General features: G+C 39.3%; 1 long non-coding RNA gene across 1 annotated transcript in view; it reads right to left on the reverse strand.

Annotated features, from left to right (window-relative positions):
- Positions 1 to 11,463, reverse strand: part of LOC137210507 (uncharacterized) — a 45,933-nt gene extending 34,470 nt beyond the window's left edge. The window contains exon 1 of the long non-coding RNA XR_010936589.1: positions 11,022 to 11,463. This is a non-coding gene — a long non-coding RNA (uncharacterized lncRNA). The remainder of the gene's footprint in view (positions 1 to 11,021) is intronic.
- Positions 11,464 to 11,794: the final 331 nt, after the last annotated feature.

Consider the following 11,794-nt stretch of genomic DNA (forward strand, 5'->3'; position numbering starts at 1 on the left):
GCAATCCGGGATTTCTGAGGAAATATTTGATAGGTGTTGCATTTCTGAAGCTTTATTTGCTGGAGGCAGGGGCGGGGAGGGGGGACACTTGGGGTTGAAAATACTGTTACTTTCAGAGTTCGCTTTTTAGGAAAAGTGATATTTTGTTCTTAAAAGCCCCAGTCACAAAAACAGAGGCTGTGTTGACATAAAGGTTTTTTGTTTGTTTGTTTGTTTTGGACAGTCCTTCCAACCTTTACTTACAGATCTCAGCTCTGGCGACAAATGTGGGCAAATGACTTGGAACACAATTTGTAACACTCACGAAGCTGAGAATTTTCTGTGATTTCTTTCCTCTCTCCCCAACTCCCCTCCTGGGTTCTCTCTTTATCCCCCTCCCCTTTTCCCTCTTTGTGTTTCCGTGCTGAAAGATTGTCAAATCTACTGACATAAAAGAACAAGTCACAGAAAAGACCCTACAGAAGGTTTTGCTTTTGGGGAAGAGTGTCAGCATTAAATATTTTCAGGCTGTTTTGGACCATCCTAATTGAAGGCTATCAGAAATAAAGTTAGAGATGACTTTGCTAGGTCAGCAGAATTCAGTGATCACATATTACTCTGCAGTGGAGTAGCTGGGATTAATGAAATGTTTTACCTAAAAGGGCTTCTATGGAGTAACTTTCAGGAATGATCCTGTGCTTAGAAGCAGCGATGGATCGACTGGATCGACGAATAATGCTGAATAACTCAAGCCACACAGAGACAGGATGTGCCTGTTGCACCACAGATTTCTTAACTTTCAGAAGTCAGGGTAGCTTTTCATTCCTTTAGTTTCAGTTAAAAAAAAAAATGAGAAGGAGCGGTCAGTATAGTCAGAAAGCAAGAAAAAGCAAGAATAGTGTGAAGGAGAGAAGAGGGCAAGGGAAATAATTTTGGTTGAGAGTCCACAGCATGAGTCAGGCTCCAAGCTAGGTATTTAATAGACAATAAATCATTTAACTGTCAGGCCCTCGCTGGGAGATGTTTCTTTCTCCATTTTCAAAACAGAGAAACTGAGGCTCAGCCAGAAATAGCCATTTGCCTAAGATTACAACATTAATAAATAGCGGAGCCAGGATTTTTTTTTCCTCTTTATTACTAAAGTCCGTGCACTTCCCATAACTCTAAACGGAGATCTCAAGTCTGTGTTGACCAGGCTTTTTTTTTCTTCTTCTTTCTTTAGAGACTTGCCTGCTTTCTAAGACTGGAAGCAGATTGTTAACCTTCAAAATCACTGCCCACTCATCTGGCTAGAATGCATGCAAGGCAAAAGGAAAATTTATTCTGGATTAGGAAAATCATCACTAATTTCATTTTCTCACTCCCGAGGACACAGACATGTTGGTCAAAAAAAAGGAATAGTGTGATAAATATTTTCAGTTCATTTTTAATTTGAAAAAATATTGTGAAATATTTTTAAACTTTAAGCTATTTTGCATGGAAGGACTTTATCATTACTATAGTTGCGTATCTCTAGGCATTGAAGAAGAAAGAGGCTACATGAAAATATCGGCCAAAATTATGTATTAGGTTTCAGGAGATTACAACCCTAGCTTTGAAAATAAATAAAACTATTTTTTCTGTATTTTTAAAAATCTATTGCCATGAAAATACTCAGGATCACCTGAGTTCAATTTCTGACAAACATGACCCTGATTTTTTAAATGTCATTCAAATGTGTTTTTAAATCAATAAAATTTCCAAGACAGAATTTCCTATTTTTCAAGTTTGGCAGCATTTTGATAAGGAATTCTGGGTCTCTTCCCACCCTTCCAATGTGGGGTTATTTTCCAGAAGAACGGCCAATAGTTCAGTTATCTTCTTGGAAGAAACAGAGTTGTCTGGTTCCCCTGCTGCCTTGTGAGTTATTTCTTAACTCGACAGGAATAAACCCATTCCCTTAGACTCACATGGCAGAGGCTGGATATTTGAGCCTGATTTTTGGCTGTTTCGTCAGAACTCTTCCTCTGTGGGCAAGCCTGTGTTCCGGATGGTTCCTCTTTTATCAGAGGCACTTTCCATCTACAGGTTCACGGTCCATATCTAAGCTTAGGAATGGTGGAGGGAGACAGTCACGGGGAGATCTGACCCTCATATTCCACACACTCTGTGACAGCAAAAATGTCTTTTAAAAAGAGCTCCAGTACAAGAGACATTTAGTCCAGTCTGGCTACAACATGAAGGATAAGCCTAGAGCAATTTACCCCATGTTACTCTTTCCTTTCACTCTGATTAAATGTGGTCTCTTTGAACACTTTTGAGTGGTAACTTCTAATACCACACCTAAACTTTTTTTTTTTTTTTAATTAAAAGAAAAATAATGCCTGAAGGTACAAAAAGCCGTACGGCTTCTGACAAAGTAATTTCAGAAGGCAAATGATAGCTACAGACCCCAATCACTATCATATAGTTAGACTGTACAAACAGAAAAAGGATGACTCTAGAATGTTGAATTCTTCCTGACAGCATGATGTGATAAGTTTTGGATAATCTTGGGAGCAGGCTTGGGTTACAGTCATGGAAACTCATTACATACACACACAGACACTCATACATAAATACCATATATGTGTGTGTGTATTTGATGAATATAATGTGCTACTGTTAAGACAATTCTATTTAGGAAGAGAATAGTAAGTTTATTTAGGGAATATATGTACTCTGCAGTTAAGTGGGGATTATGTTTTTCTAAAGCCACTAGTAGGAACAATAAAATTGCTTTATCAAACTATCATTAAACAAAGAAGCTGCCTTCTTCATCTCTGTGTCACTCAGCCCAAAAGTAGTAAAAAATTCCCTGTCTCTGTTGCATCTTAGCAGTTTACGAACACACGAAAGGGGCAGGCACACCCCAACATTTCCATTTTAAACCTTCATTTTTTTCAGTGTGCATGTTGAAATGAGGAGACTGATGAATAGAAATTTATATTCCTGGTATAAGTCTGATTGATATCATTCCAGTGGTATTTTTGTTTTATTTCCACCGATCACTCAGATTTCTCTAGAAAAGCCACACTGCATTCACTAAATGGCCTCTAGCAAGGAGAATAAGAAAAGGACCATAGTTTTCTATCAGATTCATAGAAGAGGGTTCCTTTCAGGGAAGAAAGAACCTTGAAGTGTTTGCCAAGAATGTGAAATTCCTGGTTTATCTAGAGTTCAAGTGTCTTCTTGGTGATTCTTACGTAGGGAAAGCATTTGAAGTAAAGAGAAAGGGTTTTTTAAAAATATTATATATAGGGAAAGAATTTGAAGTAAAGAGAAAGATTTTTTTTTAAATATTATATATTCCAAAGGAGCTAGACTGAGAAACTGAACAGCCTCAATGATCTATGGAAAACTTAGATGTACCTAAGAATTGTCACTGACCTCAGCTGTTTCTGAAACCTGGATTAAGCCATTTGTCGTGGAAATCTAATTGAGTTTCATTCACTTCATTTATTTGCCAGTATCTACTAGCTGCCACAAACTGTGCTGCGTGTTAGGGATACAGGAACATAGTCCTGCTCTCACAAAGTTCATAAGCTAGTGGGAGAGAAAGCAATTAAACACAATGTGATTAGAAGAGATAAGTAGTATGAGAGAGATGCAGCGAAAGCACTAAGTCTGGTGGGCTTTGCAGGGGATGATCAAAGAACACTTTCTGAATAGCATGGCACTACCATTGATTGCTCTAGGATGAGTGTAGAAGGGAGAGGGTGTTCCAAACCTGACCAGGAGGAAAAATCAGAAAACCTCAAGCCATTCATTAGCCATTTATTAGCTACTTGCTGGGGACAATGTGAGATCCTAAGCAGTAGAAAGGACTCAAATCTACTCCTTTACATATTCCAGTGTTTGGAATTTATCCTCAAAGGATTTTTATTGAAGGATTTTAAATAAGAGAGTGGCATGCTTAGATCCTTTTTCTTCCTTCTATGATTGGAGACAGGTTGCTAAGAGGCTTGGGGATAAGAGTTTGTACAATGGCACTAGTTTGTCATAACCGTTGTTCAAAGCAGATTCCAAAGTCTCCACCAAAGCGGTGGAGACCCGCACATGGTTTCTGTGTTGGGGTCTGATTATCAGAAAGAAAAGAAAAACCCAGTTCTGCTCAGGAATTATTCATGGGTGGCTGTGGAGGAATCACATGTGCTCTACACTATTTCAGCTTAGATAACTCTGCAGCTTCATTGAATATTTATCTCTGATTTTTTTTTTTTGGCAACAAAGACCAGTTCCGTTTCCTTTGAGTCTGTATGACTCAGGAAAGATAGCTCATCTCTCATGACACTTAGGTAAAGCCAAAAGTTAAAATGATTTTTCAGGAAAAATAAACTTTTCATGTAAGCTTCTTTTCTAGTTAAATTTATCATTTTGTTAACAGAGTGAACATAATGACTCATCTTTATCTCTTTCTTTTCCTGTTTGGGGAAGTAAAGGTGGGACACATCTTACTTAAAAAGGCTTCAGGCAAGGACAGTGCCACTTTTGGCAGGAAGCCTGCTATTATTCCTTTAATAGGACACATTCACATTTCTTTCCTTAGCACTACCGTTCTAAGCAAGCATGAGTTGCTAATATAAATTCATATTTAAACTTCTCTTCAAGTATACTTATTTTTTATAAATCTGCGTGGTGGGCTGTGCTGGTTCTTAGGATGGAATCCTCCACATAATCATTTGCCAAAATAAACCACTGCTCTTTTAATTCACTAGAAAACTCGTTACCATTTTACATTTGTAAGTTAATCCATGAGGTTGGAATACAGTGCTGACCTTTCAAAGTGCCCCTCTATTAAGAATATCACTTCTTGGGCTTCGCTGGTGGCGCAGTGGTTGAGAATCTGCCTGCCAATGCAGGGGACACGGGGTCGAGCCCTGGTCCGGGAAGATCCCACATGCCGCAGAGCAACTAGGCCCGTGAGCCACAACTACTGAGCCTGCGTGTCTGGAGCCTGTGCTCCCAACAAGAGAGGCCATGATAGTGAGGGGCCTGCACCCCGCGATGAAGAATGGCCCCCGCTTGCCACAACTAGAGAAAGCCCTTGCACAGAAACGAAGACCCAACACAGCCAAAAATAAAAAAATTAATTTAAAAAAAAAGAATATCACTTTTTATGTTAATTTTCTGCCCCGGAAAATATGTTCTCTTTGTTTTTTAAGAAAACTCCATAAGACTTCCCTGGTGGTGCAGCAGTTAAGAATCTGCCTGCCAATGCAGGGGACATGGGTTCGAGCCCTGGTCCAGGAAGATCACACATGCCTCGGAGAAACTAAGCCCGTGCGCCACAACTACTGAGCCCACGTGCGGCAATAACTGAAGCTTGCGCACCTAGAGCTTGTGCTCTGCAACAAGAGAAGCGTCTGCAATGAGAAGCCCGCGTGCTGCAACCCGCTCACCGCAGCTAGAGAGAGCCCACGTGCAGCAACGACACCCAACATGGTCAAAAAAAGGAAAAAGAAAACCCCATAAAGACTTTGCTGATCAAGTCAGAACCCTCTAAAAGATATTTAAGAAAGTAACTGGGAAAATATGATTATGTTTAAAGGTAGAAAGTCCCCTTCTAAAAGTCAGATCCTGTTGTTGGTTTTTTTTCTTTGAGTCTCTCTTATGCATTTACACTACCCTCCCCCTGTTCCAGGCTGCCTTTACTTCCCTATTGATTTCCTCTTCCATTTTTCAACTAGCTTATAATGTCATTGTCCAGCTAGTAAAAAATAGCTAGAATTTATAAGACTCCATGCTAGGAACTAGGCATGTATTATTTCATTTAATGCTCACATTAATCCTAAAAGATGGGTGTTACCTCCCCATTTCTTTACGAAGAAAATGAAGTTCAGAAGAGTTTAGCAATTTGCCCATGGTCATAAAAACAGACAAGCTCACCTGACTCCAAAGCTGATGTGCTCCCTGCTCCCACACTCAATCTCCCAAAGCATGATCACTTAAACCTTGACATTTCTGTGATCAAGAAGTCTTCATTAATTCATCATATTGAATCTAAACTCCTCTGTTTGATTTTGAAAAACCTTTCCTAATTTGCTTCAGTTGAACTCAATAAACAGTAATTGAGGGCAGACTGTGTACCAGGCACTATTCGGGGTACCAAGGATGATGTGTTTACTCTTCACATGCAAAGTCATTGGCCATCACTCCCTGACCTCTTCACCCCTTCAGTCAAATCAGTATCCTTGTTCTTCACGGCAGCCATGTTCCTTCTCACTCTCACACATTTTTTTTGCCTCGTTGAGCGTTTTATTAACATGCCATTTTAATATATAGGATAGGATTTCTCAAACTTTGCTCTTTAAGATATTAATAGGTGCTTTCAGAAAGAAAGAAAAAGAAGAAAGTAAATTTGGATACATTTGGCAAATGCTGTTGAGTATTAACTACCCATTGGTTACTAACAATAACTAGCCTACAGAATTCTCTGAAATACCTGGAAGTAAAGAATTCCTAAATTTAAGCCAGTCTTTTCCATACTTTTTTGCCCACAGAACACATTTTTCTTCCAAAATTCTTAAACTTCATTGCATTTAGAGAAGAAAATTCTTAGGTGCATTCTCTCATTCTTCTTAAAATTTAGTTTACTCTTTTGAGTAAATAGTCCATATGATTCAGACATCAGAACAATACAAAAACATTACATTTAGATTTTTCTTTTCCATCCTTTTCGTATCAATCACGCTCATGATTAGCCACATTTTTAGATTCTTGTGTTTCTTTCTTCAAACACGAGAAAATTAAAACACATGTATATTTTATTTATCGTTGTTTTTTTAATAGCACAATATATTACATTTTATTCTCTATATCCTGTAGTGAGGTTTTTTTTGTTGATTTTTTTTTTGTGTGGTACACGAGCCTCTCACTGTTGTGGCCTCTCCCGTTGCAGAGCACAGGCTCCGGACGCGCAGGCTCAGAGGCCATGGCTCACGGGTCCAGCCGCTCCGCGGTATGTGGGATCTTCCCGGACCAGGGCACGAACCCATGTCCCCTGCATCGGCAGACGAACTCTCAACCACTGCGCCACCAGGGAAGCCCATGAGTTTTCTTTTGTATTTTCAAAGTATAGTCTTCTTGCGAGGCCTGATTTAAGTCTCACTTCTTCAAGGAGGCTTGCCCAATCCTTGCTGAAGTAGCTGATGCCTCATGGTTTAAACTCTCAGTATCTTATTGTTTCTTATCTGTTCTTTTGATCTCACCAGTGAGATGATAAGCTGTGTTGAACATGGGAATCAGAGGCACTGCTTTTTTCACTTCTTACATACCACCAAGCCTGCAGTAACTGCTGAGTTAATCATCCTGTCTACACTTTGGCAGTCAAGAGAGACAGCCACAGAGACCTGTTGGAATCTGACTCATTGCCTAGAATTATGGGAACTTTCTCTCCACATTGCTGCATACAGAGTCTTGTCCAGTATCATGAATCATAGAATATCACCAAATTAATTCTTCCCCAATATGAGAAAATAAAACATTGAAAATATTAAAAAGTATGGTAAATCATAAGAGTAGTCATCACAAAATATGGGCCATGTTCCTAGCTGTAACATTTCCAACCCTTGTATAAACCAATAAACATTATCTGCACCTATAGAATGAAAATAATTACTTAGAGCTACTGAAGTTGTTACATGTAAGGCCAAGAATTAAAGTTCTTAAGATTTAGGTTACTTAAAAAACAACAACAACAGCTCTTGGAATCCTCATTATTACAATGTTTTGAACAAGCAGCTTTTTCAGAGAAATCCACTAAGATGATGGCTGCTGAGATAAGTAAAGCATATTGCGATAAGATTCAAGACTGCCCACCTTGGCAAAGCCACATGCAAAACTTGAGGAGGTAAAGCTTGAACAAGACAGACTCCCTGTCTTCTAAGAGTGACAGTCCCAATGCCTCCAATTGACATTAGATATTTTGTGCTGAGATGTAGAGAGGTAGAAATTGTTGTTGGCACTTGGACAGATGCCTGGGGGAGAGAAGTCTTCACATTTATTCCCATAGAACAATCTCATGTAGAGGACTTGAGAAAGGTTTAGGAATATTTATGAAATCAATGTAAAATAATGAGATGCATAACCTGGATATAGATATGATTGTTTTCCTTTCCCTCTCTCCCTTTCCATTGAAACTCTTGAGTTGTCCTTTCCCTCTCTCCCTTTCAATTGAAACTCAGAGTTTCAGTATTGAAACGCTGGTGCTTTTAAAGTGAAAGGTACTCCTTGATGGATACCCCTGTTGGCAAAAAATCAAGTTTCCAGGTAGACCGGGGAGCATGGTTTTCAGATTTTCTGATAACGCTATCAACTGAAATCTCAGTTCTAAGTACAGAATCAATCATTCCAATATCCTGCCAGGGTTGTCTTTCATAGAATAAGAGAGATGGCAATCACAAAACTAAGCCTCAGGTTAGAGTTAGATCATATTCACCACCAGGAGTTTCTATGTAGGATATGGGAAGACTGGCAAGATAAGCCCTTCCTCTTTTGGCTGCAGGGTTTCTGATGTGCCCCTGAGGTTTCTCTGTGTTAAATGGCCAATACTTTCCATTGCCTTTAAAGACACACACGATGCCCATTCCTTGTTTCTTTGCACAGTACATTAAACACAGGAGGTTTTCTTCTGGTTCTAGATTGTCAAAAGAAATGAATTTAATTGACTCTAAAAAGGGCCAGAAATAAGCCTTTTTGTGACTGAGTTCTGCCATTTTTACCTGGAAAGAGGGATTATATCCTTCCTGTGGCTGCAAAGTAGATGTTATGCTTGAGAAGAAGTTTTCGCCATTTCAAAACATGGCTTTTCTTTCCCAGTGACCCATCTGCACTCTCCTGTTAAGATTCTGAAATAAGGAAGTTAACAGGCTCAGAGATCCCACTGTTTCCTATTTCTATTTCCAGTAATAGCTCTCAGGGCTACTTTGTCACCAAGACCCACAGAATTGAATGTGATTGCAGCAAAAGGTACTATGAGTAGAAAATGAATTCCTTATGTTGAAAAGAGAAAAATGTGTGGGTGCTTTAGGAATGAGGCTGTAGACAATGGTAGAGTTTTCAACAACATATTACAAAGGGATGGCTAAACTGACAGTTGATTAGATGATTGACACAATTTTTGAAAGTAATAAAACTGAATTTTCCCATTTATTATGGCTTTCATGCATTTTCCTTTTAAACTGCTGGTTATAATGCTTACCCCCAATTTTTATGTGCAATCTATTTTGATGTGTTTTGTCAGCAAAAATCCATAAAGCAATATGAACTCACATAAAGCTGACTTACCTTGTCGTTTACTTCCAGGAAATAAAAGTCCTTGGCTGGAATCTTGACCAATGATTCTTACAAACAAAAGGCACCCAGATGCCCATAGCTACTCAGTCAAAACTGAGATGGAGATGTCATTTGAGATTTGGATACTTAGTGACCTCATGAATTCCGAGAAAACTATTGGGGATTTGAACAATTATCTATCATACTGTGCCCTATACTTTCGTCCATAACATATGTCTAGGCTGCCTTGTTTCACCCTTCTGCCATAACCAGTCTTCTTAAAATTTGAGGAGCATATTCAGTGCAGTTGCATCGTACACAGTGATCAGGTTAGAAATTCAGCTTGTAAAATCAATAATTACACAATAAAAATTACCAGTTAAAACCTCTTAAGTTACCCATGAGTTATAATAAAATGTGTATCATTTATATAAACGATCTCATGCAATATGTGTACATATGTAATGCGTAAAGTACAGTATTTATTAGCAAATGCATTTTTTATAATTGTGGTAAAATATACATAACAAAATCTACCATTTTAACCTTTTTTAAATGTATAGGTCAGTGACATTAAGTGTGTTCACATATTTGTGCAACCATCACCACAGCCCAGCTCCAGAATTCTTTCCATCTTCCCAGACTGAACCTGTGGCCTCTTTAAACACTAACTCCCACCTCCCTAATGGCTGGTAACCACCATTCAACTTTCTGTCTGTGAATTCGATTATTCTAGGTGGCTCGTGTACGTGGAATTGCACAATGTTTGTCTTTTTGAGACTGGCTTATTTTACTTAGCATAATGTCTTTAAGGTTCAACCATGTTATGGCAGATGTCAAAATTTCCTTCCTTCTTAAAGCTGAATAATATTCTGTTGTATGTGTATACCACATTTTGTTTATCCATTTATTTATTGATGGATTCTTGGTTTACTTCTATCTTTTAGCTGTTGTGAATTATGCTGTTATAAATCTGTGTGTACAAATATGTGAGTCCCTGTTTTCAAATCTTTTGGGTATATACCCAGAACTGAAATTGCTGGATCATATAGTAATCCTGTTTTTAATTTGTTAAGATACCACCAGTTTGTTTTCCATAGCTGTATCATGTTACAGTCCCACCAGCACTGCACAAGAGTTTCAGTTTCTCCACATCTTCGTCAGCATTTGTTATTTTCTGGTTTTGTGTTGTTCAGTTTTTATAATAGCCATCCTAATGGCTGTGAAGTGGTATCTCATTGTGGTTTTGATTTGCATTTCCCTAATGATTAGTGATACTGACCATCTTTCTTATGGACTAATTGGCCATTTGTATATCTTCTTTGGAGATATGTATCTTCAAGTCTATTGCCCATTTTTTAATCAAGAGGTTTTTTGTTGTTGAATTGCAGGAAGATTGATGCATTTTTAATTACATTATATACATTTGAACAAGTTGAATGCATGATAGGATTCCATTACAATGCATTCTGGGGAATTCTGATTCAGGGGAACTTGAGATATAATGACTTACTATTACACAGCCAATGCCTTGACAACATACTGGATGTTATCAATAGTAGAGGGAAAAGAATGAGTAAAGAAGATATTTAAGTAAAGAGAAGACAGGCAAAAACCACTGAATTGCTATTCAGGCAAACTTGCCGATCACTGTGTTAATTCTGATGGGTAAGTTACAAATTTGGAAGTGAGTGACTCATTTTTCCATTCCTCATGATTGTGTTACAGAAAGTATTGCGTGCACTCACCTACTCACCGGCAGTGAGCACCCAAACACATCAGGTCGGCTGGGTGAGTGTTTCAAAGTTGTTGAGCAGGGCTGACTTCTCGGTTGCTGGGCTGTGCAGAAACAGCCTCAGACTGTCTTCACCGAGCAGGTCACTGTGACCTCCAGTGTTCCTGGTTCCACCTCTGAAATCCCTCCTCTAGCCCTGCAAGTTCTGCCAAACCCTCTTAACAGTAAATAGCCTCCAACAGGTTAGTCTGCCGCCGCCGCCGCCGCCGCTACCGGTGCTGCTGTGGTTTCCTAGCTGTGTCTTCCTCACCTCTGTCTGGCCCCAACTTATCGGTTCGCATGTTTCTTCTGCTCACTCTGCCCATGCGCTCCTCACTTCAGCATCCTTTACAGCAGTGCTTGCAAACCCCGCCGTCGTCCATCCCGAGCACGTGTCGCAAATCATGGGAACCTGTTGCAGCAAGCACTGTTGGGACCTGGGCTGTGTTCCAGAGTCTGGTTGTCAGGGTTCCTTCTTACTGTTTTAAGAAATAAGGATCGGGCATGATGCTGATGAAATTGTTCAGAAGGCTGAATGTAGTGCCTCTGGAGTAGGTCTAGGTCCTATCATCATTAGAAGGACGGTGGTGGGTAGGGGGACTTGCCTTTCAAGTCTGGGTGGATGCACAATTGCAGGGATGCCCCAAGGACTTTCTGCTTTAAATGCATGCAGGGCAAATCCCATTTTGAAAACTCCAAGAGGTTGTTTACTTTGCCAACACTATGAAGGTTCTTCACTGATGCACA

The sequence above is a fragment of the Pseudorca crassidens genome, chromosome 17 (genome assembly GCF_039906515.1).
Source record: "Pseudorca crassidens isolate mPseCra1 chromosome 17, mPseCra1.hap1, whole genome shotgun sequence".
Taxonomy (NCBI): Eukaryota; Metazoa; Chordata; class Mammalia; order Artiodactyla; family Delphinidae; genus Pseudorca; species Pseudorca crassidens.